Below are 24,575 nucleotides of genomic sequence, written 5' to 3'. Positions count from 1 at the left end.
TTTGTTGTAACTGAATACGAGCAAAAGTTCTGTGCTTCAAATTGGCAATTCTTTCACCTACAAACTGTAAACAGAGGCTGTACAAATTGTGAGCCGTGGATAAAGGCTTCCTGAAGTCCTTAGAAAAAAACAAACCCTTGTTCCAAAAATAACACAGTATGCAAAGCAGCTCTGGCTGAAACAAGGAGAGTAAAAACTGAGAAGCCAGGTTCCTGAGAATGTCAAGGCACCTTTCCCATCAGTTCTGAATTTGTGTATTTTACAGTGTTGAAATTCATTGTGAATAGCTGAATTTCCTTTTTTTTTTTTTTCTTCATTATTTATTTCTAACCATGCATGCTTGTAAGGGTTTCTGATCATCGGTTTACCCTGTCGGTTTTGTTTGAAGTTAATAAGGTATGTCACGTGGGAACCGTACCTATCCAATCTACTATGCTTCTTCAGCCCGTGAGATACAATACAATGGATTATTACCCATTGAAAGGGATCACCATGCAGTGACAGAGGAAATGACAAGGCAGCAGATATCAAGAATTTAAAGTAGGTAGATCTGAAGGGTGAAAGGTTGCACCTGGTCTCCAGTATTTTCAGACTGTTGTTCTAAAATGTGTGCAGCTTGTTCATAATTGGAAGCTTGAGATGTCAGTTTTGATTCTGGTTTGTTTTGATGATTACCAACTGTACCGAATATGTTTCTTAAATGGAAAACAAAAGAGAGTGATCATTAGTGGCTCATTCACTGGTGCTGGATGTCATTAAATAAAATTAGCATTTTCCAATCTGTAGAGCTACAACATTGACATCTCTGTTATTCTAGGTACAGTAAGAGATTCTCGGTAATGTATGATTTGCATAATACCTAATGAGTTTGTAGCAAACCCTTTTCTAGATCCACTCTACTGATAACATGCACCTTAGATGATACAACTGCATCATGCTACATTGCAAAACAGCATCAGTTCACTAACTGACAGTACCTTCCAGACATTTGAATCTTGTTATACAGGTTGTTTTGGTCCTCTGTAACAGAGTTATAAGCTAGAATTAAATAAAAATTGAGCTAAATTTTTGCCCCAGATCTGAATTAATGCTTTTCTTGCTTTTTTAACAATGTACTTTATGAATTTTCTGATTTTGTTTTTCTGATACTATTATTCATTATTCTGTGATCTCTACATTATTTATTTAAGAATGATATAATAATATATTAATAATCTAGGCCCCTATTCTCCATGTATTTTTATCTAAAGTGAATCTAAACTGATCCCTAATGAACAGTGTTGTTATATTCACTGTATTAGGAAATGAAACTGCAACTTCTAAAAGAAACTGATGTTATGTGGTTCCTACATGCTACAGATGTTAACTGAGATCCAGCCTATGTTGTGGGGTTTTTTAGTTTTGGGGTTTTTTTTCCAGCATCTAGGACTTAGTGCAAGGTTAACTACCTTTAATTGGTAAAGCGACCTTACATTCTCTGACATTTTCTACACCTATTTTTTTTCCACACTTAGTTCAATGGAAATTAATTTGAAATAATAGAAGGTAAGGTATAGTTTTCCAGTTGCATCTGATTGTGACTTTTCTCTTTTTAAAGAAGGAAATATTAACTGCCTGACTCTATACATGAATCTCTAATCTTGACCAAATCAGAAGGACCAGATCTGCCATCACCTTTCTGGTATCTTTACTCCACTCCACAGCTGCATGGTCCCCTCCCCATGCAGTTTTGCAGGAAGGAAATACTCCCCTTCCCATCCTGTGCAGGGAAGCCCACAGAAGTTCTCATCGGCTGCGTTAGGCTGACAAACAGCACAAACATTAATTACCATCTACATCCATTTGTGTGCTAAATCTAGTTGCTTTCTGTCTTTGGAGAAAATTGCATACAAAATCAATAAGCTCAGGGAAAATGGCTATAAAAATACAATTCTTTAAGTGGAAGGAAAGTAAATTGCCCATGCTGCTCAGGTAGTTTTGGATTTGTTGCCTGGTTCCATATGAGAGATTTCCTTCCCAATAACTTAAGTCTCTGAAATTATTGTTAGTCACTGTAAGCTTAAAAGTCTGATGCATTAATCTTTATATACGTTCCCTTCTATTGCCTCTTGCTTTATTTATGGAAATCATTTTGCTGGGGTAATACCATAAGCTATACAACTTGTTTTCATGAGGAACTGAAGTTTTAAAAAATAACTCAAAATAAAACTAGACATGAAATATCATTTGAAAAGCACCACTTAACAATTACAAATATTTATTACTTGCAGTAAATATTGCCCCTCTTTCTATGTTGGTAAAGCTTTTTAATACTGTTACAAGCCACTATTTATACCTCTTCTTTATCATTCAGGAGTTTAAAACCTCTCAAGTGCCTCCTCCTTACTTAGAGGATTCACAGGCCACCTGTATCTTTTAACACATCACCCATCTAACTGATAGATTTACATCTCTGAAAATAAACTTAGACTACATATGAGAGCATTGCCCACAGCATAGATAAAAGCACTGGGTTTTGACAGAAAAATCTCAGTTTGTTTGTTGCAAAAGTAACTAAATCTCACCTGAATGGCAGCAAAATATAATATGAAAGGTCATTATTTACCTCCAGAATCTATCATTCTCAAACTGGTTTGATTCTCTAAGACTCACAGTGTGCTCCCAGCTCATTTACCAGGGAGCCAGACATTCAGCTTGGAAGAAAAGCATCAGAGAAGTAAGTACTGTAGATGTCACAATGTTTACCAAGGCTGGTCCATGAGCTAAATAAGGAAGATTAGGAAATGTGTGCAAATATACTGAGCTTGATTTGCATCTGTATCTCTGGAGCTAGATATGCAAATAGCCATCTTTATGCACTAATATTGCACCTGCAGGTATAATCAGAAGCACTGTTTCAGGTATGTGATACCTTTGCCTTTCTATGAATGTGTTATTATAATATTTAAAAAAACCTCTAAAACCTGTGAAGAGCTTGATGCTGGGCTACTGCAGTGAAAGGGAGGGAGTTAAGAAATTGTGATTTAGTTATCATTTAGAAACCTTCCTCCCGACTTTTCTCATTGCCTGTCATCCTGTGAAGCACCTCCAAGCCTGTTATTCTGTTCCCATTCATGTTGCTAGCAATCACATAAGGTAACTGTTGCTGTAACAGTGCAGTATGGACACCATTTGTATCTCTAAGTGGTGTTGTATGCAAATGATAGATGAAGTAAAAAATATATCAGGGTATTCTACAGATATTTCAGGACTGCAATACTCTAATAGTGAGAGAATATTTTGATCCATTAGATTTATAGATGCTGAAGGATTTGTGCACCTGCTTCACTTAAGCACACAGACACCACCAGCAGTAGTCCTTTACACTCATAGGCAGGACCATACGTAAATCCTCAAAAGACCTGTGGTATAAAAAAATATTCCCTTATCCCTCACCCCTGCCTATCTACACTAACTGGGCAGATGCTATTCCCAGAATCAGTTCACGAGACTGCTAATTAAAATACCATTCCTATTAGTGAAACACTGCAAAACTTGCATTATCTGATTTTGTTTTGATGATAATGCAAAAAAGTGAAAAAATAATAAAGCACATAAGTTGTTTATAAAGTAACTCAAAGCTGATCCATACCCAGCATTTATGAATAGCCTTAATTCATATTTTTCATAAACAAGTTTAAGCTTTGCTGTGATTGATCAGAAACATTTTTCCCTGGCCCCAGCCCCTATCTAAGCATGCTCATTTCATTATTAGATAGCAGCATCAGCATCCAAATTAACTCATTTACAAAACACCCGGTAAACAGCTCAGAATACTTTTAAACCTCTTTGAAAATTGGTTTATAATTTTAGTACCAATAAAATAATAAGTCTTTTTAGTCCTCAGTAATCTTGCTAAATATTTTACAATAGCTTGTTTATTCTTCAGTCAAAAGTTTATTGTCCTGTGTGTTACACAAGCCTACTAGCCCCAGTTCATGTCATAAAATGGTAGCTAAATACCAGATACATCCCCCAAAGGAAGATGTGGAAGGTCCATTTTTGAAGGATTTGAGAACCAGTTAGATAAAGACCAGGCTGGGATGGCTAACAGGCTACCCTTGCAGGAGCTGAACAGCTGAACTCGGTATTGCTCCCTTGTTAGCCTGCAGACTGCTGATGGCCTGTGATCATTAGAAACTGTTTATAAAATAATAATAATAATAACAATAAAAAGGCATAACCAATCAGATAAATGATACCCACTTCCACAAGCAATAAAGACTTTAAATGGAGGAAAACGAAAGTAAGAACTGTATGCTCTCAGGCCAGTTAGCTTTCCAGATAAGCCTGTAGAAGCTCTCCAGAAGAAAGCATGGCAAGTCTGAGGTTAAACCAGCAGTTCCCATACCCCCACATGAAAAGTATGAGTATTAAGCATACCAGGCCAGCTGGTAGGAAGAAATATCTTTCAAAGACCAATGATGGAATATACATCAGATTTGTAGGGGTAGAAGTTTGCATTTTAGTAAGTCAGAGAAAGAAAGAGTGCTAAATATTTCCCAATGCTTGTGACTGCTCACAGATGTTTACCTTGCCAGAGGTGAATTGCCATTTTCTAAGGTGAAGCATTTAAATGTAAAACTCCCAACAAGGAATTCAGTCCTGCAGCTGAGTTAATCCTGTCCTGTACCTTGTTTGCTACCCACCATGACTCCCCGCAAAACCTGGACATGCTCCCTGTCCTGTCCCAACACCTTTGCTACCTTTCTCTGTCCCAGTATCCAGAAGACCCTGTCTGCCACTTTGGTGTCCAGGGAAAGAAACCAGCCTTTTTCCTCCAAGTGTATTGTGCACTAGCCCAGGAAAGCACCAGCTTGCAAACTACCTAACAGTTGCTGAGGGTATGCATGTCTTCATCACATTTTACCATGATGCCATAAAAATACAAACAACAGAGGATTTGTTGTTTAAAATTATTTGCTGAATATTTGTTTTGTTCATTATTCAGTATTGCCTGCTATCAAGTTTTGAACAATTTTGTTTTGGTTTGTTCAGCTTCTTGCATGATAGGGCTCTGTTATATGATGAGGATCAATTCCTACGTGCTACAGTCACGTAAATGGTAATTAATGACTTGAACAGTTTGTGCTCATCTTTGCAGTGCATTTGGGCTATACAAACATTTTTACAAATGCTGGCAGCTGGCAAAATACTGGTAAATAATGAATAATACAACTTATTTAATAACAGAAAACCAAATGCATTGGGTTTATTGCAAATCAGCTGTTGGCACTTGCAGAAAGCAGTATCTTTCTCCATATTGCTAATTACTTCAAAACATCAAAGGCTTTGAGCACTCTAAATTTCATAGCTTAATTACTCAATGAAGAGAGATTTGCATTTCAGGTAGACAGAGCCACTGGAATTAGACTGCTGTTGTCACCTTATTTTTGACACCTAATTACAAATAAGTACTTTAGGTCAAATGACTGGTTGCATCCAAGATCTGCTGACACAGCAGAAGGGCAGTAAAATAAGGGCAAAGTCAGCTTAAAGCCACCTTGGAGAGCTCCCACATTTTACCATAATTTAGAGTTTTAGATATGCCTGCAATAATCTTCAGGAAGCAATTATTCTAAGCAAAGATTTTTGGCATTTCAGCAGCACCCAAGCCACTACATCTTCTCACCATGCACTTCTCCACTCTCAATTAAAGCTTGTCCCACTGCCAAACTGCCCTGCACAGCTGCAGGCATGTATGAGAGCTTTGCAAGTGCAGGGCCCTGCTTGATAACAAGGAAACAAGTATGGTGCAAGAAATGTGGTTCTGGGGCATTTCAATCAGGAAATCACAGTACAACAGCGAGCTGGGTTAAGGTATCTATCCCACTTATGTTTTCTGGTTTTAACATGGGGAACTGGCAGAGTCTCCCAGTTGGGGGGGGGGTGGGGGGCAAGGGGGGAAGGTGCTTCCAAAGGCAACTTGCAGCCACATTGCATTTGACAATTGAGCCACCCACCTATTGTGTTTAGAGGCACTGCCTTTTAAGGATTAGCTACAATTTAATTTGCATGCTGCAAATTGACAGCCAGCATCCACAGCATGCAAAGTTGCTTCATCTTCCTCTTTAGATGGCAATAACTAGACCCAGTGGTTAAGCAATGGAAGTTCATTCAAAAACAACATCTGTTGGCACTTTAGACTTCAAATCACACTGCTGCGTTTGCTTTTCATCAACACTTTATTTGTGAAGAGCAGTGGCATTTTGCATAATATTTAAGAATTTGCTTATGTAAAACACAGAAGAATTACTTGTAAGATTTTGAAGAAAATTCTCATATCAAGTCACATTCTCTACATTCTCATCTAGATTCAGAATTTGTACATCCAATATTCTTCCTCTCCTTGTCTCTTTCTGAACTTTTGTTAGGCAACATGTGCTGCTTTGCACATGAAAAGCATTATTTCTGCAAAACTGGCCTTCTTCAGTTCTTTTGGTTTGTGGTGATCTGTAGTACACTGGTTTCATTGACTGCTACTACAGGGCACTACAGCATTGATAAAATCATGTGTTCCCCTGATAATTAGATTCTACAGATTCTGCTTGCTGACTAAAAGACAACTTTTGAGAGTATCACTGAATAACTCCCTCACAAATCTTTATGGCCCAAACATCACAGACTGATATAGTGGCAGTGAGTTCAAAGGAGCTGTGAAAATTACATCAGCCATGGGTCAGGAGAGCAACTTATTTTTTTCACCAAGGATACTGAGATTAGAGCAGTGGAGATCCCCAAAGTATGGAGGTGATGTAGGTTCAGAAGAAATTTATACCTGTAACCTGCAGTGGTGATCAGCATGATCCCCCATGCAGCTTTGATCATGATCTTTGGAGTCCTTCTGAAGGGAAATGCTGAAGTAAGGAAGGACAAAACTATAAAAGAAGAAAATAAATTCTGAATTATAACCATTTTTAAAAGTTCTTCAGGCTTCAACCAAGATTTCCAAAGGTGACCAGTGAATTTATGTGACTCATTGGCAACACAGCAAAAGGCCCTTCAGTAAAGTGCTGAACCACCTAGAATATTCAATATATTACTGTACAGTCTTGGCAAGCTAGACTGTTCTTTGCATAAAGGTGAAAAACTTAAAAATGTTGATTTAATTTGTTATACACTCTTCTATTTCCAGTTGAGATGTTTTGTTTGTTTGTTTTAGGAGGTGATGACAGGCTAAAGAGAAGGTGGGCGATGTGGAGCTTCCTTTGTTCACAGCTGTGGGGACATTCCAGCTGCCCGTAGGACTATGACATGGTACAGACTGGGGTTATGTGTGTTCTCTTATCCTTAGGTCAATGTCCTTGTACAAAGCTGCAACACTCTCTGGCTGAGTGTTGGAGGAGGGTGAGGACAGGAGCATGCCGTGATCTGGTCACATCCCTGTCTAGAGCTAAGGCTGTCAAAACTAGGAGAAACAAGGACCAGCAGACACCCTCCATCACCATGAGCAGCCCTTGCCTCCCTGCACAAGACCCTCCCAGCCGCAGGCCAAGGCTGTCCATGTCATGTCTTCCTGACAGCCAGAGGACATCTGTCCTAAACATCACCATGGCTAGTGCCAGAAACTGGTGGCAGCTCTCTGTAACAAGGCCAAGACACCGCCAGGGCTGTCAGTGCTGTATCAGTGTGACATGGCTACTGTCTTCTGCCACTCAAGTGAGAGGAAACAAATAAAAGAGAAAAAAAAAGGGGGGGAGGGGGGTAAGAAAACATTTTTAGAAATAGAAAAAGGGAAACTGCTAATGCTGAGCTGTGAAGTCAAGTAGCTGGAGAAAAAATTAAGGAAAAGCAGCTCAGTAATTTAAAAGGGAACTGAAAGTAACAAGTCCTACCCACTGCCCAATTTTAAAGGTTGGTGTGGTACTTCCTGCTGAGATTTGTGGGTTTGAAGGCTAAATTCTGGAAGAAAAATGAAGGTAATATTTCACATCTTTGGAATGAAAGGCAAATTCTGCATCCTTAAGTGGCTGACAGTGCTGAGGATGTTTCAGCGTGGACTGCCAGACTCACATCTGTCTTTCCCTGAAATGGACCAAAAGACATTGCAAGGGATGGTCTCATGCTACACACTTCTGTTTGTCACTAGAACAAAACACATAAATGAGCTTCCATCTACTTGGTTCACTGTAGACTACTACATCCTCTTGAACTGACAGGACTGGGGCAATAGGCACAAACTGAAACACAGGATGTTTGGAGGCTGTGGAGTCTCAATCTTTGGAGATATTCAAAAGCTGCCTGGACATGGTCCCGGGCAACCAGGTCTAGGTGGCCCTGCTTGAGCAGAATTGTGGGACCAGATGACTCCCAGAGGTCCCTTCTAGCTTCAACCATTCTGTGATTCCTGAAAAAAAGCCTAAACAAACAAAAAAATGTGTCTTTTGCTCTGCATACCTGTGCTTAGAGCGATCTACAGAGTGCAAGTATTTTCTTCATTATATTTTTTTTATATTGGGGAGAAAGGGTGTGGCTTTGGGATATTAGGAATTTTTTAGTTTTCTTTCTGGGATCACATCATCAAGAACTGGCTAATAAGAACTATAGAATACAACCCTCCCCTCAGAGAATTATGCAAGTTTCATTAAATTACCCTTTCTTTTTTAAAATCTTGGGTCAAACTCTGCCTTGCTTAGAAGAATTCAGAGCAAGAACTGGTTAGATAAACTGCTGTGACACCTTTCCTCTTCCTAAGTGAAGAAAATAAAAAGTATATGTATTTAAAAAAATAATAATCAAGATTGCAGTTCACAGGAAAAACAAAATGGTATTTACATAGTTGAATGATGACGTGTTTGCAGAGTAAACACAGCCCGAGAAGGGTCCATGGGCATACAAAAAAAAACCCAAACCAAACCAAACCAAAACACAAAAAAGTGGCTTATCATGTCCTTTTCTTCATACTGTCCCACACTGTCTTCTCAGAGGAAGACCTCAGCATAGAAACTGGTGCTTAATTAGGTTTAACTTTTGCTTTGCTCTTGTAGTTCACCTTTAAAAGTTGAAAGCCATTGCTTTTCATCAGGTATGCCAGAAGGTGCTGGAAGTGACACTCTGCAGTTTGTTGCAGATCCTTCCTTGGAGTCAGCAATTGTGCAGCTATCTCTCCACTCCCGTGTCCCTGGGGATTTCTCAAGGACAGGTGGCCTATTTTTCTCGTTACAGTGTCCATATCCATCCTAATTAGTTTGAACCAGGCTGTATGGATTAACAAGATCCCCTCAATAAGAGGCTTTGCGGCAAGGGTGACCTCCTACCCTCCCAAGTTGCATGAGTGTGAGCTCAGTTGCAGATATCTGGAGCAGCGTACGTGGTAGACCTGCATTCAGAAATGGAACAGGAGACCACTGTAATATTTTCCCTTTAATCCCCAGAAACCAGACACTGAATTTTTCCCTTACACAATTTTATACCGGTATAAATGCCACCAAAGTTGACAAAAAAAAACAAAAAACCAACCAACAACCAATTCCAATATCTACAGGAGAAAACAGGGTCCTGAATGTACCCTGTCTGAACTTCAAGGTTGTGATGGGCCACTTGCAGTACTCAGATTATCCAGTCTTCTCATTTCTCTTTCTAGGTTATCACATTTAATATGGTGCTATTAATCATATAAATAACTTCACTTTTTTCTGTTGTAATCGCTGATTTCAGCCTATCATCTGGAATTTTTGACTGCTTTTATTGAGGATTATGCTGCTGTGGCAGAAACTAGATTTTGTTTTAATAGGATACCAAAACATGAATGCAGACAAATTGGAAGCTGTAGGTCTGCAAAGATTTCCAGAGACAACGCTTTGGGAAACTTGATAGAGCTGCATGTGAAGTAGTGTTGTTGGAAGCTGATAAGGACTAAATGTGAAGACAAAGAGCACAAAGTAGAATTGTTAAACTGAACATATGCACAGTTCACAAAAAAAAGGTGAGGTTTGAAAGGACATGAAAACCGCGGCCTTGAAGTGAGTTCACACTTTTGTATTCCACCATGATTTCTACTTAGCGCTAAGATCAACAGGATTTTACCTTGGCTGTTTTAGAAGTTTCCCATAACAAAAAATGCTGAGTTCTCACTCTGCAGTTGATTTTACTATCCTGCCTACTCTGCAGAATAAATCTCCTGAGGGCAGATTTTGCTTCCCATTACCAGTCAGAGTAACTCCAGGCTTCAGCAGAATGTTCCTGGATTGACACCAGTGCCAGTCAGGTCATGGTATCATGCCTGAAGGTCACTGTCTTTAGGAAATGTTCTTCTGTTTGTAGCAATTTCTATTTTGAATTGCTGTTCAGTTTTACCAATTACTAAAAAAAAAAATTAAAAAAAAATAAACTTTCTCCTTCCCTTTATTGTTCTTGAAGCTTCTGCTCCTTATTCTGCCACCATTATTAAGCAAGTCCTCCTTGTGCTTTTCAGTATCTGCCACCATTATTAAGCAAGTCCTCCTTGTGCTTTTTAGTAAAGTATTTATATTACAGAGGTATACCTTTACCTACTCTTTACCTACTGTTGATTAAATAATGCTTGAGTCAAAGCCTCCTGAAGACAACAAAGCTCTCTCTTTGACAAAGTATATAAAAAATTATATACGACCCAGCACTCTTCTTTTACCCCCACCACAGTGGTCTGTAGCCACATCTGTCTGTTATTCCAGACATAACTGCATGTTGGTTCATCTGCATTTTAGCTGTCCTCTCCTGAATCTCATCTAACCTGTTAACTTCAGTTTTGTGATGAGAAGTCCCAAACTGCACACAATTCTGACTGTGCTCTTACCAAGACTGCCAAAAAGCTGTTACTTGGAAAGAAGAAAAAGTTATTTATTTCAGTCGCTCATTCTTATCCTCAGCTGACCAGACTTAGCTGCACTAGGGAGCTTTACTTGAGTAGAAGGTTTAGCCAAATATGGAAACTCATATACCATATTACATCTGTATCATTGATATTACTCCCTAATACACTAAGGATGGCAAAGTTAGAGAAACGAGATTTCTTTATAAGACAACTCTTTTTTTTTTATATCTATCTTTATGTTATTTTTGCAACATAGAGTCTTTTAACCCTTTCACTCAGTATGCCTCCCACTACATACACCACACTGCCATCATCCACTAGTATTTCTTCTAAACCAACAAAGTTGAAGCGATGAGTGACACAGGTAATTCAATTCTTATATATTAATTCTCTTTAAGCAGCCTAAACCAGCCAGTCACCCATGGTTACATTTAACTGATGCTGCACTCCATCCTTGCAACCTCTCTCCTGGTTGTTGCTACACCAACATGTTAACTTGAAGGTGATCAGGCTGTATTTGTCCTATTTCACAGCACCAGCATTAAGAAAGCAGGAAACTGGGCTTCAAGTTTCATCTTGCACTCAGCCCAGTCTGTCCCATTCTGTCTCCGTGAGCCTGTGGATAGCCCACTGAGGGCTTTGGCACGAGTGCCTGACAGCATGAGAACACTGCAATAACTCTGACCACTTCTCAAAAGCTATGTCCTGGCAGCCTCTTACATGCTGTAAGAGGTTTTTACATATTGTAACTTAGGTGTTGCAACAGTTTCCAGGAGGTTTGCAGGTTACCTCTGTTGTGATAGGCTGCCACTGCATGTCACCATCAAGATAAGATAACAAAGAAAAGCTGTACGAAAGCCTCTGAAATTCTGGTGAAAATGGGCCATGTTATCCCTGAGGTAAAAGCCACCCTGGAAGTAATAACCCTGGATTTCACCTTAAGGAAATGGAAAGAAAAAAAAAATCATAACACTGCCTTTCATTCCCATTGCTGGATTTTGGATTTTATTTTAGTTTAAATGTACATCTATAATTTGTAGTCTAAGTATTAACTACCATATTGTATATATACTTATTTATGCTGCAGTATAATACAGAGCTGTTGTCTGACACAGCTGAATGAAATCAAATACACCATAAATTTAAGATGCCTGTATTTACTGTGATAGTTAAGATGTTTGCATTATGCGGAAGAAATAACAGAAATCATAAACTGTGTATTAAAAGCCATGATACTTTTAACCATGGAAGGTGTTTGATCCATAAAAGAATAAAACTCTGCTATTTAAACTTGAAAGTCCAAATGCTCTTTTTTCTTAAAAATCTAGTATTGGTTTCAGTGTCTATTTGCTCTAACAACTCTTTGACTAGAGATTTCCTTGGGTATTTCAAAAAGTAAAGAATATAAACACAAGTACTTCAAAGGCTGAAAAACAAGTCCCCCCACTTATTTTGTGCTGAATGTCATACCCACATATTTTTTTCCAATTATTGTGGAAAAGGTTTCAAATATGCATCCAACAATTATGAGATACATACATTACGCAATGCAAACTATTCCTTCCTATCACAGACTTAATGCTAAATTAATATCAGGGGAAAAAAAAGAAAACAAAATCAAAAATAAAACTAAACAAACAAAAGTGCAACCACAAGAAAACTAACTAGTCCTGAAGTTGGGTATAACAGCTTGTGTTAAAAGATTTTTGAGAAGATGCTGCACTCAGAAGAATTCCTAATCACCACAAATGTAACTCTAAAATTAAGGTTAATTTCAATCTATGGAGTATCAAAGAAGAAAGACAAGCCAATGGCCCTGTAAACAGCCACTCTTTTCAAGTCATGTGAAATCCAGGAAACATTTATATTCCTGAAACTATGGGGTTGTTCAAGCTAAAACTGACCTTCCAGATATCCAGGCAACCATAACAAAACATGAGAAAATGGGTTCACCTCTTCTAATACCAGGCTTTGCTGCAAATTCAAGGGTCTGCACAACCCAATATGGCTTTGTTCTCTTGAACTTTTTGGTTTCCTCCATATAAGTCACCCCTAGTCTTGACTCTGAAGACCCAGGAAAAACCCCCAGTGCTCTAGCTTCTAAGCTGCTTATGCCTACCAGTGCTAATTATAAGTATAACCTTAAACTCTGACCTGAATTGGAGACCAAGACCCTTAAGAGGCAGAAAACACATGGAGGATCTTGTTCTCCCTGTTCAATGAAATAAATTAAATATTAAACTTAGAAGCTATTGTGTATTTCTCACCTGAAAGCCTAACTCTCACTCACTCCTAAAATTGCACAGTATCCAAGGTAACACTCCAGACTCCAATGAGAGAGACATGCCTCCCAGTAGAAGCCTTTCTTCTATCACATTTCCAGAAATCAGCCTTAATAACACCAAACATTTTCAGCTTTACTGGTGTATTCATTACAAGAATTAAACAAGACCAGCATCCTAACCACAGTTCAAGTGGCTGATGCAGGCTTATAAGAAGTAGTGAACAGTGAAGCCATGGGAAGAAGCGTCTCTTTTTTGTTAATTAGATGAAAATGAAAGGTGCAGAACAACTTGGTTCATTTCCAGGTCTCTGTGGGCTTGATTGGAAAGCCACCCACTCCAGTGATTTCCTGCTGTAACTGCACAAAAAAGAGTTTCCTCCTTATTCATTTACATCTCTTTCTTGTCCCACTTTTTTTCAGTGAGATGATTTAGCACCAGTGTCCACTGAACAAAAAAAAAGGCCTGATTAATGTGCAGCAGTTGACATTATAGCATATACATTCATGTTAGTGATGGAAGAGCCTCACATAATTGGATCAGAAATTGGATAAAATAATGAAAAATTTAATGCAGCCTTTGTCTTTATATGTTACAGTGGGATGGCTGGGAGGTCAGTGAGTGGGAAACAACTAGGGGTGTTTTATATTCTTTTCTAGTAAAAATTTGTTTAACACAGGCCCATGATTAAAAAGAATGTAGTATCCCACTGCGACACAGAGGTACAAGAGAGGGAATAATAAATTGGTGGCATTGACAAGGTGTCATTTGTTATCTGCTTTAAAATGTCAGGTCATGTCATTGCACTGAAATATTTTCTCTCTTGATGAATGCCTTACAAAGCAAGTTCAATGTTTGGCACTTTTCGATTTCAATAAAAGAAAACAGCTTTTAATCTGGAAAGCACAGTAACCAACAGGAAAATAAGGTCAATTCAAGGCTCTTATTTGAACACTTATTCACAAACCTCTCGAAAAAACCTATTCTAAGTGGCCTAGTTCATTATGGAGCCCTGCTCTTCCTCACAGAGTCCTGTCTAGCTCTCTGTATTTTTCTCACCTTTTTTGTTTGTTTGTTTTGTTTTAAATTAAGTATGTTTCTGTGATTTCAGTAGCAAAAAGTAAAAAAGAAAGAATTGTTAATTTCTGTAGAACTGGAATGCTGTGCTAAATATATCAACTTTTCCATCATGGAAACTACTAAAGGAATATTTCCCAGGCTGACATTAATTACATGCTGGAAATACATGTAGGGAATTAAATTATGAACTTATATCCATGATAAAATCCATTAAATAAACCAGACATAGGAGAAGAGAGTGGTTATTATGTTTGTATTTTTTGTATTAGCGAAGAATAAACAGAGATGAGTGAAATCCTCATTGCAAAAGCCTTTTTTTCCCATAAATCTATCAGAAACATGGAAACTGGAAAAGTGGGGGAACAAGACAGGTAATGACAGAATGCAATGCAATTTCAAATTAAGTCACAAATTTTACCCACAGGATGCATTTGCAAAAAATAAGACAAAAACAATTAGTCAAGGGTTATGGAAAAACCTGAAGCTTGCTCACAAACACACTTCCTAATGAACCTGAGTGTTAGTTACTTCTTGAACCTACTCTCCGAGGAGTACTTTATGTTATTGTTTGGGAAAGACACTGTGAATAAAAGCAATATGACAGAGCTGAGAGTCAGCAGCAGCAGATTAAAACCTAATTCGAAGCACTGTGGCTCCTGACTTGCCTAGTCTTTGATACACAAAATAGCTAAGGCTAGGATGGGAAAAAGAGGGAATGCACAATACGTACTTACAGGCAGATTTGGAGCAGTGGATGAGTCTTTGCTGGGGCTGTTGGAGGGGCTGGCTATTGCCAGAGAAGTACTAACTGAGTAAGCGTCTAGAAAAGGCTGTTGCGTCTATGTGCAAGTCTGCCTTTTGCAGTGTTTTTCTCTCCTCCATTCATTTGCACAGCGCTCAAGTTCAGGGCAGCATTGTTGTACAAAGCTTTAAACCTGCCTTCACAGACTCAGCAGCAATATTTGCACTGGTATAAATGTTTCCCAGAAACAAAGGACTAGGAATTTCCCTGGCTTGGCAAAACAGTAACAAAGTGAAAAAATGAAGGGTAAAAGGGTTTTACACATTCCTTTCCCCACTCAGTTGTTACTGGATCCTGCTGCTCTAAGGTTTTTTTGAGTTTTTTTTTTCTCCATCAGTGAGATATATTCAGCTCATCAGTCCTTAAGTAGATCCTAAATCCAACTTCTTCCAAATGAAGCTATGTAATATCTCTAGCACCCTTTAACTCCACCAGTTGTTGTATATTTATCTAGAGGAAAATTTGGAAATACAGCAAGTAGTATGATAGGAATGAAAATCCTAGGTCCGTGACTGGGCTTTATTCTGCTTCCTCTATATATCCGTAGAAACACAGAATAGCTCCACTAAAATCAGCCGCTTTTTTTTTTTTTTCCCTGTCATCCTAATGAAGATCAGATCCTGGTCCAGCAACCCTCTGTTTCTTCAGTTCAACTGCATCTAAGCATCAGTAATTTTCACAGTCTCTCCTTACCACAACTCCCCTGGATTTATCCCCAGAATTTCAGAAGGAAAACATAGTGGTGGGAGGGGTGGGGAGGAAAAAACAATTTTTAAGAAAAAGGATGAAATTACATACCAAAAAACAAAACAAAACAGGTGTGCATGAAAAAATAATAATAAACCTATTTGTCCCAGCTTCCTGGGAAATAACTGCTTGCAATGTTACTGACTAGTTTGTGCGACATAACACCGTAGGGTCTAATTTATGACCAGCACCTCACAGAGCACACAGCAAGTTCTCTTACATTTTTCATATTTCTGTAGTCCAGCTAGAATTTTTTTACATCACCTTGAGCTGAATGCCTTGAAGACACTAGAAAAAGCAAGCACCTTGATTTATGTGGCAATGTTTCACTTCAGCTATTATGATACAATTGTTTAGACTAGTAGAGTAATAAATGGCCCAATTGTTCACAAAGGACTAGGGATTGTCAGGCAGGGGGGATTACTGCTGTAATCTGTGGTTTAGTAGCTAGCATTTTGATTTGATACCTGATACAGATTCATAATTACAGTTTAATTTGTGTGAGAGCTTGCAAGAGAGCGAAAAAATATGCATGCATTGTACAGACCATGGGGAGAGAAGTATATTTTCTTTGCATATGGACTGGTTCCAGTGAGGGATTTGGGAAGTTTCCAGGGAGGTAGCACAGTAAAGAAGCTCAAGACTGAAAAAAAAACCCTGATTTCTAGAGTTAATAATTTATTACGGTGCATGCAAGATCATCTAAACTATGTGCACAGAAGGCAGGCAGTTACCTTGATCTAGTTACTAGGAAATACTAACCCTGCAGGTGCTCAAGAAATCTCACCTCTCCAGAGTGTTGGTACCTGCCTTAAGGAAGAGAAATGCCTTCATTCCCTTTAGGATACCGATCTGTGAATCCATTCCTAAGAGTTTTAACCTTACTCCTTGAACAAACCTACTCTGTTCACTCCTTTTTTATACTCCTGGAGGAAAAGGAGTTGCTTCTATCACTCAGTTTTATTGTAATAATCTAGAAATTGAAGCTACATCATCCTTTTTTTTTTTCTTTTTTTTCTTTTTTTTTTTTAATATGTTGTGATATTTATATAAGACTTCTGCCGTTTAAGTGAAGGGATGCTAATACTAAAACCAAATACTTTACCAAAGAATATATTTCAGCAGCCTTAATCCCACTTACTGAAACAAATGACAGTTTTACCAGGAGCAGTGCTAGCAAGATCTTACCATTCTTAAATGCAGTGCACCAGCAAACATCTTTTACACCAAGTAAACAAACGGTAGGATTGTTTATTTTATATTTCAGTCTGGGAATAGTTTACATTATTATTATTGAAAAAGTGAAAGTCACAAAAAGGCAGATGACCTGTCCCCATTTTAGCAGCTGGAAGTATTTGGCATCTATCACCTGCAAGGAAGCTGTGACAGAGGGTGCTACCGCCATAGATGTGCATGTTCCACGACTTCCAAACCCCACGGAGACACACACTCAGACTAGCATTGCTAACAGCTTGTTCAGCATTAGAGGTGGTAAGCTACTGCTTCTCCACTACTGTGATCATCTGTTGCGTGCCCAACTCTTTACTTAATAGTTCACTTATGAATTAGAGATCATGCAAACTTTCCTGCAGTAATTTCTGATAGATAAATCATAAAAACTAAAACAATTGCAATTTACTTATGTGCAGCTATAGCACTGGACATTATTACCTCCTTCTAGATTTATTAGGAGACAAATAACAGCAATGCCAGGCTGCAAACTGAATTGTGCAGGCTTCACAGCATACATGACTTATCCCTTTCCCCATCACTGACCAGATTATGTCCTAGGGTGTGTTCTCAGTGATTCTTTAAGTTCTCCAGACGATACGATTGATTTAACAAAGGGTCTTGGTTATCATTTTAATCATAATGGTGACATACGCATTTATTTATTTATTTATTTATTTAAGTTTTAAAAACTTCCTAGGACTGAGAATTAAACAGTGGTCTATTCATCTGGTGGATGTCACCTGCCTGCTTCTATCATTTGCTCAAAATGTTATTCTTTAAAAGAATAAGAATGCAAACAAATAGCTGTGAATATTGGCAAATAGGAATAAAAAGTTCTAAAAAGAACTGTTGAACAAATGGCCATAATTACAAAGGATAGAATTTGTTTTTTTTAAGACGAAACACATGTTTGATATGGATTTCAATTAAATGGTTTGTTCAGTCTAAACCCAAGTATTAAGCTTCAAATTTGGGTTCTTAACACTATTGAAGTTACAGTTAGGTAGTCAAAAAGTGATTTTGAAACATCTTAGCCATTTCATTATAAAATGGCCAAAATTATGCACTTTGCCTTTCCTAAATTTTGGCTTTCTGCAAAATTTATTTGCAAAACTAGGTGAAATTCCACCCCCCACACTCCCCCACCCCCTCAAATTCTAGTACCCTGGAATCCTAACAGTTAACATATAAAACTGTCCCTGATGATTGGTTGCAAATATTTTTTTCAGCTTTTATATACTTCTAATTATAAGGTATTTCAAATACTTCTGAAAAACTGGGATAAAAACCTGGATTTAGAAACAAATACATCTAGCTCCATAACCTTACTAGCATAGCTCCCAAAAGCAACAAAAATGTAATAATTGAACAAACCTGGGATATCTGTTTTCTCCAACTTCAACAGTCAAAATTCTGGGAAAATTTTACCTGAATATGCTATTAGAAACTGGCTGTAAAATAGCAATGCTACCAGGTGAAAGTAAACAAACTTTTCTTTCCTCTTGTAAATAATTTCCATACCTTTCCTCTCAATCTAGAATTCACATATTCACATTCACAAATAGCATATCTTCTGGTCATTAAAACACACACAGTCTTTTAAAAGAAGACACCAAACCTTTGCAGATAAAAAGCATATCCACACCATTCCAAGTGTTTTAAGAAGCCTTTTTGTACAGATAATTATTCATGTTGATTTAAAAGCACCAAGCTATAACACACACAAGAGAGAAGTGGTGTAACACACTTCTAGCATCTTACTTGACGGTTTCATTCCTGAAGTATACAAAAGGTACATTAGCTGCATTGACAATGCTGAAATGTGCTCTTATTTTGTAGTACCATCTCTTGATCAAACAAATTCTCTTAAAGCACAGCATTTTTAATCCAGATACTGAAATTGAGGCAGATAATAATTTGCATGTTTTCTTATTATTAATGGCTGCGCACTGTATATGAACATACCAACGCTGCCATTTCCATGTTTGTGTCTATTTCAAATAGATAACTTGTATTTGGGGGTTTGGTGGATCTCTCTCCCATTTCCCCTCCTGACAGACCTCACCACAGAGGAGGTGGCAGGGAGGTGCCTCCTCTTAACCAAACTGGGGCATGGTAGTGACACAGGAGCATTCAAGGGAGCACTCATGGGTGAAGGAAGGCAGCTGTCAGGGAGCAAAACTCAGCATATTGGGAATGTGAGGTCCCAAAAGAGAAGAGAGAGTATGCCAGAATTAAGTGTCATAAAAAGAGGTCAAAAAAAGTCTCCTTTTATTGGATCCAGAACAAATACCAAAAGATATTGACAAATATTCACGTCTAACTTGGTATATTGGTTTTGGCTGTGATAGACTTAATATTCTTCACAGTAGCTACTACAGGCCTATGTTTTGGATTTGTGCTGAAAACAGTGTTGATAACACAGGATTGTTTTACTTATTGCTCATCTGGGCTTACACAGGGTCAAGGCCTTTTCTGTTTCTCACCCCACCCCACCAGTGAGAAGGCTGGAGGTGCAGAAGTTGGGATGGGACACAGCCAGGACAGCTGACCCCAAGTGACCAAAGGGATATTCCATACCACATGTCATCATGCTTCAGCATATAAAGCTGAGGGAAGGAGGAAGGGGGGGATGTTCTGAGTGATGGCATTTGTCTTCCCAAGTCACCATTATGCGTGATGGAGCCCTGCCTTCCAGGAGATGGCTGAACACCTGCCTGCCCATGGGGAGTGTTTTTGCTTTGTTCCTGTGCACAGCTTTTGCTTTGACCATTAGACTGTCTTTATCTCAATCTACAAGTTTTCTAACTTTCACTTTTCACCCATCTCACTGTGTGTGTGTGTGGGGGGGGGGGGGCAGTGAGCAAGAGGCTGCCTGGTGCTTAGCTGCCAGCTGGGGTTAAACCATGACACTTGGCAAGATCCAAATACAGCCTGGTGAAAGTTAAGATGAATTATTTTATATTTTTCCTCACCCTCTTCTACTCAGTTACTGATAATCAAGACCAAAAAGAATGATATTCCATAATCTCTTTTTTTAAAACAGAAGCATACTCTTGAGCAACTTTGGTAATTTCCAAGAACAAAATTAATTTCTGTCAGGCACTGTAAAGCAAAATAATCATTTAAGAATAATGTAATAAACAACCCTTGAGCTGTACAGCATGAGAAGTGTTGTCTTGGTTACATGTTAATATTTTCATTTTTATAATTACATTTTTTGTTAAAATAAACTAGATGGCTTGGGTTTGGTGTTTACCTCTTTTTATACCAAGAGAAATGACAGAGTTACTAACATGCAGGGGCAGAATCCCACCAACTGCAAGATCATAGCCTAAAGGAAAAAAACATCCAAAATTTTGAACACATACAGAAGAACCAGTCTGAGGTGGACTCTTTTGCCTTTCATCAGAGCCTAACTGAAGGGCAGTTTATACCTGTCAATAAATTCCTCAGAATTTTTATAAGGATATGAAGGACTGACCTTGATCTCCTATTAAAATAAATACTTATGAATAATAGTGCTGAATCAAGTGAAGAATAACTTGGTCCCAATGACATTTTGGAAATCCAGAAGCACTCTATTAATTTGAATAAAGTTGTTGCAATTTAACATTAACACCAAAAAGCTGAGAACTAGGACCACTGTAGCATACCTGCTTAAAAGGTGTCTCACAAGTCAGTAATTAGTCTCACAAACACTGGGTTTCCTCCAGAATAATTCCATAGGGTGATATTAAAAAATCTGATTTTGTACCAGTCTTTGTATAAAAGTCTAATGGCAGCAAGTAAATCTCAGCAGGATGATGGTAATTTAGAGGGAAATGCGGGGGATTTCCAGCAGAAGTGGTTGCACTCCAGTGGATCCCCAGGTGGCTATTGCTGCTGTGTTAATAGCAGAAAGGCAACACAAAGCAAACTTGCTGATGAGTGAAAAGAACACTAAAGGCTCAAAAAATGTCAAAATAAAATGGTAGCAGGAGCTTTTTCCCTACACACCAAGTGGTGCACCCTCAGTAGCTGGCCTGTGGAGTGGCCAACTCCAGTAACCAGAAGCAGTGTGCTCCAGCAGATCCCTTAGCCCACAGTCTCAACAACCACCACCTTGTTGGAAAAAGCTGTGAAAACCCATCTGATGTTCACTGCAGCTGGACTGGGTGACAAATATGAGCAGCTATTGAGGACGGTCAGTGAGATGGAAACCCATGCAACCAGAACTGGGGCATGCTGCAAAGAGCCAATAAAAGAACTGAAGCAGCGAGCAGCAATCCCAGGAAGCATGGCACAGGGGATGAAAGCCATTCTGAGTAGTGTTAAACTGCTGGAGAATGATATCCAAGGGGGATAAGCATTAATGAATCTTTAGATGTGGAGAATTCCAGCTGAAAGCTAACTGAATACATGCTCCCTGCTGACAGCAATATCCTACATATCCTACCACCATGATGAAAACTGTTAGTGTGAGGCCAAAAGAAAATTTTTGCTCAAAGCAGTAAAAACAGTATAGCTGTGCGAGTCCGCAAATTGATAGTAAAATCTAACTGTACCGAATTCACTCCCAGGAAACACTGGGGCACCTGCACTTTGTGCTGCTGAACCAGTAGTCCACCCGGCAGAACCACTACTTCTCTGGTTCTGAATAACCTTACTCCTTGCCTTTTAATGACATAAAAAAACCCATGTATAAAACACCCCAAAATCAAACAACCTTATGATCTACCACTTTATATAAAATCTAACGAATATCCTGGGGCAATTTGTGTTTCTGGTGAGCAAGACTAAGGAAGAATGTTACTGCAGAGAACTACAACCCCTCCAGACACCACCCCCAACTCATTCATCAGTGGTCAAGTGTCCCAACAGATCAGATCCAAGCATAAGAACAAACAAACTGAACTTTGTTCTTGTGCAGAGGGACAGGTCAAGACAGATGCAACACCAGCGTGTCCTACTGCCCTAGCCCTTGTGCTAGGCTGATGTAGGCAGGAACAGTTTAAGCTAAGTGCTGATATCTACAGTCCACTCACATGGACACCATGTAATTTTATTATTTACCAGATATTTATAATGTGAGAAAATGTCCACTTCTGTATACAGTCATCCAGAAATTTATTTGCACATACAAAATATGGTAAATGGCACATGTGTGTATTTCCTGAGCAAGACTCCATGAAGAAATACAAAACAAAAAACTCAGGAAATGTTATTAGTCAGATCACAGTAGTCTGAATTGAAATTACATTCAAATAAAATTGAAAACGAGATTTCAAATTTAGCATTCAATTTTCTGCAAGAAGTGGCTTAATTTTCTTTTAAAAATACTTACAAAATTGAAACCAGTTGGTAAGAGAAGTGCATATTTATTCAAGAGAGAATTCATTTCTTGTTTGACTAGCATGAAGACCATTCACAATTATGCAAGCTATCTTGTATGCCTTCATGTTTCAGTTTATAAACCAACCCTGAATTACATGGGATTAGAAATCAAAGTGTGACAGGAAGAGGATCTCTGCTAATGATCCCTATTATGGAAGGCTGCCCTCTGAAAAATCTGAGAAAATATTCACCTGGAATGCCAATCTTACATTTTCAGTACACTTCTCAAAGGTGGGGCTGCTTCCAAAGGCTGACTGGGTAAGGCAAGATACAGCAGCAACAGAGGTAATGGAAATGCTTCTTGTTTTCTGACAACCATCTGTATGGGGCTTTCCATTCAAGTATTGTAGTATTTTGCTTTTAGATACCCTTGCATAAAATCTTTTACTGACTATGTGTAATACCATTTCAGAATTGTTTGGGCAACAATAGCTTCCCACACACACTTCTTTTTAAAACAGTTTCTGAATTTCTGATGTTGTTTTGGTTCCATATTGGAATGAAAACTAAATCTTTACAATATTCAGAAATCAGAACCACAATCTCTCTTCTCTCTTTCTATTGAATGTCAGCAGAGTCCTTTGGTTCAGAGCTTCCCTCTCCCACTTTTTGTCACATACATAAGCAGCAGTCAGAAACCAGCAAAGAAGAAACTAAAGCACACAGAGACTAAACAATTCTCCAGATATCACTGGGAAAGTCAATTGTACAGTCAGGAGAAAGAACAGACTTCTTAATTAATGCTACGTTGCTTTAATAATTTACATTTAAATTTAAACCAGTGACATTTGTCCCAAGACCCACACAAAGCAAAAAAATGTGACAATAAAATCTAGCTGAGATATCGTCCATATTTCAATGACAAAGCACCTGTACAGTGCAAAGCTAAAATAACTGCAACAGTTTTCATGCAGGGATGTGTAGAATTTGATTTATCATTACCTAACATCTGTTTCTAAGCAAAAAATGAGACTTCATAAATGGGTTACTTTCATAAATAACTTAAAGCAAAAGAAATGAACAAAGTAATGCTAGTAACAGTGCAGTTTTAACTAATATAACATACTAAAGGGTACTAAAGGGAACAAATTACAATAAAACTTTCGTGTAATCTCACCCAATAGATAGGAAGAACAATGGTCTTTTGTACTTAGTTTTTTATTTTGGAAGAAAAATTGTGTAATCCAAGCCTAGCTTTTTTTGACCACGTATCCTTAACTTCAACTTCTGTCTAAAGTAAATGAGCATTTATTTAGGCTGCAGCCTATGTTTTCCAGTCTGTTTATACTTTATTGAAAATGTTATTTATAAAATATTCAGCATTTACAAGTTGTGACTATACAACAAATCTATGACTCCAATTAGGAATTACAGATCCTGGGGCACAAAGCAGCAAAGCTTTACTGAAAGTGCCTGACGGAGCATTCTGGTATATACCAGTATTTCTACTTTATGTCATTTTTTTTTTTTTGTCATTTTGTCCAAAATCCATGAAATCAGACAGGAGCTCTAGTGGCTGCACATAGTAAAAATTTTCAGCTTGAGATTTATTTTGTTTCATTGGAAGCAGGGACATAGGACAGGGAAAATTCATTTGAAGCTAGAATTCTGAGGAAAAATTGCAGATAGGCTTCTGGCCATCAAAATGCTGCACTCCTTTAAAGCTGAGGGAAAAAAAAAAAACAACCAAAAACAAACAAACAAAAAAAAAAACCCACCAAAAAAAAACCCCAAACAAAATCATAAGAAAACTGCCATTTTACTTTCTCTTTTTCCCTCTTCAGTCATTCATATAAAGTTCTGTTTATAATCTTCCTTTCCAGCAAGAACAGATTGTCCTAGTAAAAAGGACACTTCCTCCTACACTACCAACAGGAAGATAATAATACTGTGTGGATTCATCCTGAAAGGAAGGAGGCTTTTTAGGATCTCAAAATAAACCAAAAGCCTGAAGAAATGAAATCAGGTTCCATTCAGATTTTCTTTGTGGTGTTTTTTTTTTTTTTTTAAATTTTTTAATTAACTTCCTTTTTTTGTTCTTTTTTTTCTTTCTTTTTTTTTTAACTTTTTATTTTTAGATTTTTCACTCCAAGCAGCAGTTCAAAGATAGAGGAAAACCAAGCAGCTTTCTCTGACATCAAAGAGGGTCAAATAAAGGACACTGTGCACCTTTCCAGAGGCACCTGTGCTCAGCGGCCTGAACACAAAATGAGCCAACATCACT

At 38.1% G+C, this 24,575-nt stretch overlaps 1 long non-coding RNA gene across 1 annotated transcript in view; it reads right to left on the bottom strand.

Annotated features, from left to right (window-relative positions):
• Window positions 1-12,881, bottom strand: part of LOC114010825 (uncharacterized) — a 54,372-nt gene extending 41,491 nt beyond the window's left edge. The window contains exon 1 of the long non-coding RNA XR_003552497.2: window positions 12,736-12,881. This is a non-coding gene — a long non-coding RNA (uncharacterized LOC114010825). The remainder of the gene's footprint in view (window positions 1-12,735) is intronic.
• Between the last annotated feature and the right edge of the window lie 11,694 nt (window positions 12,882-24,575).

The sequence above is a fragment of the Falco peregrinus genome, chromosome 2 (assembly GCF_023634155.1).
Source record: "Falco peregrinus isolate bFalPer1 chromosome 2, bFalPer1.pri, whole genome shotgun sequence".
Lineage (NCBI taxonomy): Eukaryota > Metazoa > Chordata > Aves > Falconiformes > Falconidae > Falco > Falco peregrinus.
This window is presented reverse-complemented; position numbering and strand designations above follow the sequence as displayed.